Raw genomic sequence first — 8,717 nt, forward strand, 5'->3', positions numbered from 1 at the left:
TAAAAAAATTGAGCCCTTGCAGTGCATTTAACGTAGAATCACGAAACTTGGTAGACATTTGTAACATGTCAAGATGTACAAAAAACTTCATTAGAACCATACCCTAAACCCAACGGGAAGTACGACATTTTTAATTCAAAGTTCGAACTTTCCACGTCGTACTTTAACAAACTCCTCCTAGAGATTTCATCCGATCAACTTCAAACTCGGTCTGTGCCATCTTAAGAAGATAAAGATGAAAAGTTGTTAAAAGAAAAACTTTTCGTCATAGGGCGTGGCCGTGGCGGGGCGGCCATTTTGTGCGTTTCGCCATCAAAACAGGAAGTGGGTGTAACTCGAGTGTACATTGTCCAACTGCCTCGAAACTTTTCAGGATTCGTAAGAGTCCAACCCTGAGGACAAATAAAGGCTGATATTTAAGTCATAGCGCCCCCTAGTGGCAACAGGAAGTAGGCCTAAAAGTCAAGGTGCTATACTTAAACCAACTCCTCCTAGAGATTTCATCTGATGTACTTCAAATTTGGTCTGTGCCATCTCAACACATTAAAGCTACATTGTGTAAGAATTACTCCCATCTAGCGGTGAAATTGTATATGACAACCAACTAAGTATTACTTTCGAGCCCCGCCCATTCCAAGCGCGTTGTGTCTCCTACGGTGGCCGTGTTTTTCCAAGATTAACATGGCTTCCAGTACAACTTCGTCCATCAGTGTTTCTTCCAGTGATGAGGTTACTTTAGAAAACAATTACAAATTGCATTTAGTTATTTAGTCAGTTAGCATGTTGGTTATGACCTCTATCTATGTAAAATGAACGATAGTTTTACGTTTTCGTTATTTAGTTGTCATTTCATTGCTAACATCAGCTATCAGGTTCCCAAACGAATGCAAGCTAATGCTAGTTGCTAAAATATTAGTGCTATCGTTATTCTCTTTTTTGTACGAGATTAATAGTGTAAGGCAATGTTTACAGCCTAGGCTACATATTTTTCTCCATGAGCAGAGTCAGAGATCAGTAGGTGTGACGCAGGTGCGAGGGAAAGCTAAAGCAAGAGGGAGAGGTAAAGGAAGAGGGAGAGACAGAGCCAGTGGTAGTGGATCGGTGAGAGCTCCTCCTAGGCAAAGAAAAGCACTCTCCAAAGATGACGAGGAGAGAGTGGAAGCCCTTCAAACCCAAAGGAGAGAAGAAATGGAGGTTTGTGTTTTTAATTTCTCTGAGCAGTATGAACAATATCAATGAAACCGAAATTAGCTAATTAGCTCTAAGTATCTCCGTTGTTTACGCGCAGCTGTCTAGCTGTAGCCTAGTCTATGTTACCACTGCATGATGTGACTTGTCTGCCAGGGAAAACACGACATATGATTACGTTATGGACATTTTCACCTTTTCATTGTCTATACACATACTATTCTTCATTTTGTTTAAACCTTTCACAACTTTTATTACTCATCAACTATTACTACTTTGCTAATAATCAAACCTTGCAACCTAAACAAGCCTATCTGATCATATTTCTTCTTTTATTTCTTTAGAGACTTTTGGATGAAATGAGCCTGGAAGAACACAGCGACCTCACCAGACAGTTGCTACAAAGGCAGCCAGGTCTGGTGTTTGATGCATTGATGATGCATCAGCACAGACATGGCGTCCCCCCACCTGTGCCAGGGATACCTTGGTGTACATGTACACACTGCAGGGACATGCCAACTGATCGGGAGAGAAAATGCTGTGGACAAAACCTAGCCACCTGTGTTAGCCTTCTGCCACACTTCACGCAGTACTGCCTAGATGAAGGTTTTCTCCGAATTCATAGGCAGTACAGGGAGGAAATCACATCATTAGGCCATGTAAGAGAGCCAGGAGACGACAATAGAGAGTTCCGATATGCTGCCTACAGGCATTTCATTTTCTGGCAGCATGGGTCTCTAGGGCAGGGTAATAGAACAGTGATCCCAAGTTGCTGTGTGTGTACGATAAGGGATAAATTCCCTGACCCTCAGGGACAGTACACTGGTTTCATCCCTGGAATTTAACCCTTGTGTTAACGTCCCGTCTTCCTGTCAACCTTGAAAAAAAACATTTATTTTTTCGATGTTTTTGACGCCTGTTTTTCATAGCTTGTTTTTGCTTTTTCCAACATTTTAAATTGTAAAATTTTTCTTCTACACATTTTCAGCACTTACAGTACAGGCCAAAAGTTTGGACACACCTTCTCATTCAATGTGTTTCTTTATTTTCATGACTATTTACATTGTAGATTCTCACTGAAGGCATCAAAACTATGAATGAACACATATGGAATTATGTACTTAACAAAAAAGTGTGAAATAACTGAAAAGATGTCTTATATTTTAGATTCTTCAAAGTAGCCACCCTTTGCTTTTTTTTGATAACTCTGCAAACCCTTGGTGTTCTCTCAATGAGCTTCATGAGGTAGTCACCTGAAATGGTTTTACCTTCACAGGTGGGCTTTGTCAGGGTTAATTAGTGGAAGTTTTTCCCTTATTAATAAAAAAGCAAAGGGTGGCTACACTGTAAACCCGAATAAGTTACCAGAACTCAAAAAAAGTGAGGCAATCAGTTGCCTCACTTTTTTTAAGTTGATTAACTTAAAAGTCAAAATTTTCCGAACTTAAAAGGTTGGTTGAATTGCTACTTGTACCTTTTGATAACAGTTAAATTAAAAGTGCTCATTTAGCTCAACTCAAATATTTGCAGTTAATATTACTTAGTTTTCTGTTAAGGGAACTCAATTATTTTCAGTTATTATGACTTAGTTTTGAGTTTTCAAACCACAGGAATAAGTTCACAGAAGTTTAAAAAATAAGTACACAACCACACAATTTTTATGTTAATAAAACTCAATGTTTATTAGTTTGTTTTGTCATTGTTTTAAGTACACATTAGTCAAATATGTTGAGTTTGTTTACTTAAAAACATGTGATTCAAAACTTAAAAATTTTTAGGCAACCGATTGCCTCACTTACATTAAGTTTAACTAACTTAATATATCTAAAAGTCGTGAACGTCTGCTTTTGAACAGTTACATGTTAAAATGAAATAGAAAAACATTTATAAATTAAAATAAAAAATAATTTTAAAATATACTTATATACTTTAATTGTATATTAAATAAATAAATAAATTTGAGAGATTTTTAAGAAGAAAAACTCAAAATTCTCTGATCCTATCCTTCCAAATGTGTTCCTGGTCACTTAAACGAACACGCCGACTTAATGGGACTTTGTCTTATTCACCGTATCCTCCAGAGTTAGAGAAGTCCATAAATACCCTTCTCATCTCAGTGTGTGTTGTAACTCTGTCTGGCGCAACCACTGCTAGCGTCGCATATAGCACATGTTGTACAAATCACAACATGTAAATAGGAAAATGTTGGCGTTATTTTGTCACTTATTAGGAGCATAGATGGAGCCAGATACCTCCAGGATCTGTGCTAAGCTAGGCATGGGTGCGTCAGACAGAGATACGACACGCACAGAGATGAGAAGCGTATGTATGGACTTATCTAACTCTGGGGGATACTGTGAATAAATCCCAATAAGTACCGTATTTTCCGGACTATAAGTCGCACTTTTTTTTCCTACTTTGGCTGGTCCTGTGACTTGTGCGACTTGTATATCAAAATATATATAATTTAACATGTTTTTAAATGTTAATTCATACTGAACACATTACCATCTACAGCCGCAAGAGGGCGCTCTAGGCTTGTGACAACTAGAACGCTGCTGCTAAAGACAACTGAGAAAGAGAAAAGAGATAAACTGCAGGTAGTAAAATATGCAGCCGAAAACTGTAATCGAGCAGCAGAAAGAAAGTTTGAAACAAGGGAGAAACTTGTGAGGGACTGGCGAAAAGGTGACTCTTATGCAATGAAGAAAACAAAGAAAGCTAATCGGCTTATCGCGGGCTTGTAAGCAAGATGGCCAGAGCTGGAGGAACGAGTCACACATGGGTGCTTGAACAACGTGCTGCTGGGAGAGGCTTGTCAACGGTGCAGTTAGCTCGCTACGTCGCCACGCCCTGGTAGTTGTTCTGTGTGCTATTGTATAGTTTAATAACTGTTAATGTGTTACGTTAACATACCGGACACCTACCGTATTCAGCCTGTTGTTCTGGGTGCTATTGTGTAGTTTTGGATTTTGTGAAATACATTTCTAAATAAATGCGACATATAGTCCGGTGCGACATATATATGTTTTTTTCCTCTTCATGACGCATTTTTTGACTGATGCGACTTATACTCCGGAGCGACTTATAGTCCGGAAAATACGGTAGGCATGTTTCTTTAAGGCCCTAGGAAATAAATATTTATCACACATTTCTGATATTGACCAGACAACTAATCAGATAGTCAGGAAAATAATCGGAGTAATCAAAAACAATAATACCAAAATTAAATTATCGTTCGTTACAGCTATAAAAGAAAAAACACTGCTTTTGGCTTCCTTGCTAATTCCTCAGTAAGGCGACAGGGCAGCAATTTGGATGAAATTTCAAAAATTCTATAGAGTTTAAGAACATTTTCACTTAAAACTCTAAAATGTAAATGTTTTACAAACCATATCAAATGCACAGTGAAATGTGAGTCATCTTGCGCAGCCCACAATGGTTAAGAAAAACATTAAAACATACAAAACATTAGCGTTACTTTTGCATTATATTAATGAGAACAAAGGCATATTGTGTAGTTTGGGCCTATTGGCTGAACACCTGCAGTAGTGCAGTAACTTTTTGAGGCATTATTTAGACAAAAGGAGATAACTTTGAACTAGCCTTTTATAATGCTTTACCCTGCAGCCTTTTTTTCAGATGAGTTTCTACATCATTAATTCATTCTTGAGGGTCTGCAACCTCGGGGATAGTTTACCACTTTCTAGACCAAGTTAAATCTTTTGAGTGAATTCAAAAGTGTTGGTCAGTGCTTTGGGATAGCTGAGGTGCAGTGCATAGATCACTCCACAGATTACCAGGAAGGCATCGCCAAGTCTGGGAAGGCTGACCACGGCATCACTTTCAATGACGACAGTGATTCTCACAGGGTGGTAGTGAACTGGACTTGCGTCATGGTCACCGATGAAAGTAATGAGGCCCACTGCAACACCATCAAGCTCTGGCTCATCGGACTCATCCTGAATGAATGAAAAAAGAGATACTAATCACAAACTAACACATGGAACAGAACAGATGACATAATTTGTCTTTCCTTAACCAAGTCCCATTGAAATCCAATACCACTTTTACAAAAGAGACCTGGGTCTCATTGTAAGAGTTGAAAAACATAAGATCCATGTTCTGCACACATGAATCAGCCAAAATACCAGAGAATCTAAGTGCTGACTGAAACCAAGGACATTTACAAGAAAATGTTTTACTGAACATTGAATAAAATGTTAGTATTTACGGGTTAGATAATACACAGCAGAATCTGTTAGTGACTTAAGGAGACTCACTGTGCAGGTTCTTAAACATCCAGAGACGTCCTCGCGCAGATACACAGGAAGGACGTGGAGAACAGTAGTGCGCTTGGTGTGTATGTCATGGATTTCCTATTCAGATAAAAACAGAATTGCATATACTGAAGAGTTTACATAAAGCTGATTTTAAACAGTCCAAACAGAACATATGTCCACAAATAACCTGTTAACATCTTTAATGCAATCAGACAAATGGCAAACAAAGTGGACTAATTGCAAAAGTCAAAAGCTCATTTCAATCATTGAACCTGTTCAATGTTCTACTGGTTCAACCTATGAAATGTGTAAAAATCTATTTACCTGTTCATCGTGGGATTTTAAAATTTCAGCCAGAGCATCTGCTGTCTTCCCAGTTTTTGATGCCTTCTGAATAAGGTCATCAGTCGAGGAAGATAGCGGTCAAGCTCAGCATAGCACGTGTTGGGCAGGTTCTGATTTGTAATCCGCTGGAACTCTGCATACAACTACATAGAAATAACAGCCAGAGGAGAATACAGCAACAACACTTATTAAAAAACAATTCAATTTGAAGAATCTTGCACACATTAATAAAGCAAAAATATCAGCCAAATGAGTAAGAATCACAATTTTCACTTTAAAAGAGAGAGCTGATCCATATTACCTCAGACTCTATTTTGAGAGCAGGCCAGAGGTCCATGAGGTCGTTCATTGGTGGGCAGGACATCACTATGGTCTGTCGGCGTAGGGGAAATGTGGTCTCCATCATCTTTCTAATGAGGGGCAGTTTCTTCTCTGTCTTCTTCAACAATTTTTGCAAGCAAATACAAAGTTAAGTAAAATATGATTAGTAGTATTCGTGAACAGAACACATTCATTAATTGTTGACTTAAATACAGCAAAACACTTTATTTTGATCAAACAGGCAAGTAGAAAAAACAATGATGTGTGTATGTGGGAGTGCGTATGATTTGGGGTTACCACACTAAAACCTTGTCTGAGAAAAAAAAAAAACAAATCAAGTTATTGGTATTTAGAGGGCGGGAGGTGGGGGTGATAGAAGAATTCACATTCATTGGATTACCTGGTATCGTTATCACATCTCCAGTTATCTTCCTTAACTTCTTGAAACTGAAACAGCAAGATGCAAAGGCATAAACTGATCTGAAACTGAACAATTAAAAGCATTCAAAGAGTGTCAAATTATAAATACTTCCATTTATAAATGTTCCCTGTTAATGATCTTTTCATTTAATCCCCATAAGTGTCAAGTTACTAAAGCCATCAAGCAAAATTAACATTACTGTAAAGAAAAGCAGCCACACTTGAACCTTAGTGCATGGTTAATCAACAATAATACCATTTCTACAAACCAAAGCTTTACTATTAAGGGTTTTTACTTTATTCATCTTTGTCATGAAAAGCAGCTTGCCTCCAGCAGGGTCGTTTGTTTTAAAACCGAGGCAACACAAGTAGGCGGGCACGGGCAGTTGACTCGTTCTGTTAACAGCAATCTCCGTGTCTCAGTCTGCTCACAAAGAATTTAAAACTAGCGTCCCTAGAAGCTACACAGAGAGCGCGGACTTGCAGTGTAGGAACTCAGTTTGAGGCGTTTATGCTCTTTTGTGCACTATTGAAAGTTTCCATCAACAAAAAACTAACTATCGCATATGAAGTGTCTGTTAGTGCTTCTACTAACATACCAGGTGTCTGTTAGTGCTTCTACTAACAACTAATTTTCTAACACCACCTTTAAGCGGGAATGAGCGTGGTGATTACTAGATTCATCCGTCGTCAAATTCTTCAGGGAGTCGGTTAGTGGTAGCTAGGTCGCTAGTTGTGCTGCTGGAGTGCGTAACGTCAAAGTCCTTCTAAATAGTCTCTGGTAACGTTATTGGTCGCGCTAAGTGGCTAGCTAGCTCTTTAGCAGCTAACCTATATCTGACAAGTTGCCAATCCCTACAAGACTCCCGTGATAAGCCAGTGAAGGGCGGGGGCTTGGAGAAGGTCTACGCTCTCTGAGACAAACACATAAAAAATGTATAAAAGAAGTAAAAGCGAATGAATATTAACATTCAAAACTTACAGTAAGTCCAGTGAGCCTGATTTCTGCTGCGTAGGTAGTTTCTGCAACCCTACTGTCTGCTGCTTCCCGCCTTGCTGCGTTGTTCAAACTTTTCTTCTTCTGTGTTTTTCCAAAGAGCGGTAAGGAATCAGTGTAGTGTGCAAATTAGCGCCACCTTCTGCTTCGCAGGTTGAATCAGAGATTAACTCGCCATACAAAATTATCCCTGCAGCTGCTTAAATAAAAATAAAAAGAATATATAGGCTACATTAAACTGATGAAGCAAAAAATAAATAAAATAAATACATTTTGTCCTCCACTAATGTCTAATGCATTTCAGACCATTTGCTATTGCAATTTATTTATTATGATCGATTTTACTTATTTGGTAAAGCACTTTGAGATTTTATTGTATTTTAACATGTGCTATATAAATTCAGTTTATTTTTAAATCATCCCTATTTTAAACAATAGAAATAACAGGACTTTATCATTCTTAGTATGTTATTACTCAATTCTATTACATTGTACTTAAGTTATGTTTTTAAGTTATGCTTACTTATACACAAAATAGTTCCATTTAATCAAAAAATATTAGTTAACAATACTCAAAAAGGAAGACCATGTTACACCAACTTGACAAAATTAAGTTAGTAGAACTTGTTCTAAAACTTTGAGTATACACTACTTAATCTATTTAATTACTTTGAACGTTCGGGTTTACAGTGTACTTTGAAGAATCTAAAATATAAGACATGTTTTCAGTTATTTCACACTTTTTTTGTTAAGTACATAATTCCATATGTATTCATTCATAGTTTTGATGCCTTCAGTGAGAATCTACAATGTAAATAGTCATGAAAATAGAAAGGTAACGCGTTTGAATGAGAAGGTGTGTCCAAACTTTTGGCCTGTACTGTATTTCTACATCCCATATTTTCTGATATAAAACAAATTTAAAACGGGTCAATTTGACCCAAAGTCAATACAAGGGTTAAATCACCTGGCTTTCATGTTGTGTGGTTATTGTAAATAGTTTTGCAAGTGTTCTTGTATATATACACAGTGTTCTTGTATATATACACAAAGCCCGTTCAGTTTGACATTGCATCTTTTCCACTGTTAATATATTTTGATTTTATGAAAATAAACCTTTTCATAATTGATAAGAAACTGTTCATGCTGTATTTCTTATACAT

At 37.5% G+C, this 8,717-nt stretch overlaps 1 long non-coding RNA gene across 3 annotated transcripts; it reads right to left on the reverse strand.

Annotated features, from left to right (window-relative positions):
* Nucleotides 1–5,818: 5,818 nt before the first annotated feature.
* LOC120543597 lies at nucleotides 5,819–7,727 on the reverse strand. Of its 3 annotated transcripts, none has more exons than XR_005636375.1 (4): nucleotides 7,540–7,727; nucleotides 6,538–6,584; nucleotides 6,118–6,255; nucleotides 5,819–5,959 (listed from the first exon to the last, which is right to left on the reverse strand). It is a non-coding gene; the product is annotated as an uncharacterized LOC120543597 (long non-coding RNA). The 3 variants fall into 3 exon arrangements; XR_005636374.1 differs by having other exon boundaries at nucleotides 6,118–6,252; nucleotides 6,538–6,623; XR_005636372.1 differs by having other exon boundaries at nucleotides 6,538–6,623.
* Between the last annotated feature and the right edge of the window lie 990 nt (nucleotides 7,728–8,717).

This window comes from Perca fluviatilis, chromosome 16 (genome assembly GCF_010015445.1).
Source record: "Perca fluviatilis chromosome 16, GENO_Pfluv_1.0, whole genome shotgun sequence".
NCBI classification, from domain to species: Eukaryota; Metazoa; Chordata; class Actinopteri; order Perciformes; family Percidae; genus Perca; species Perca fluviatilis.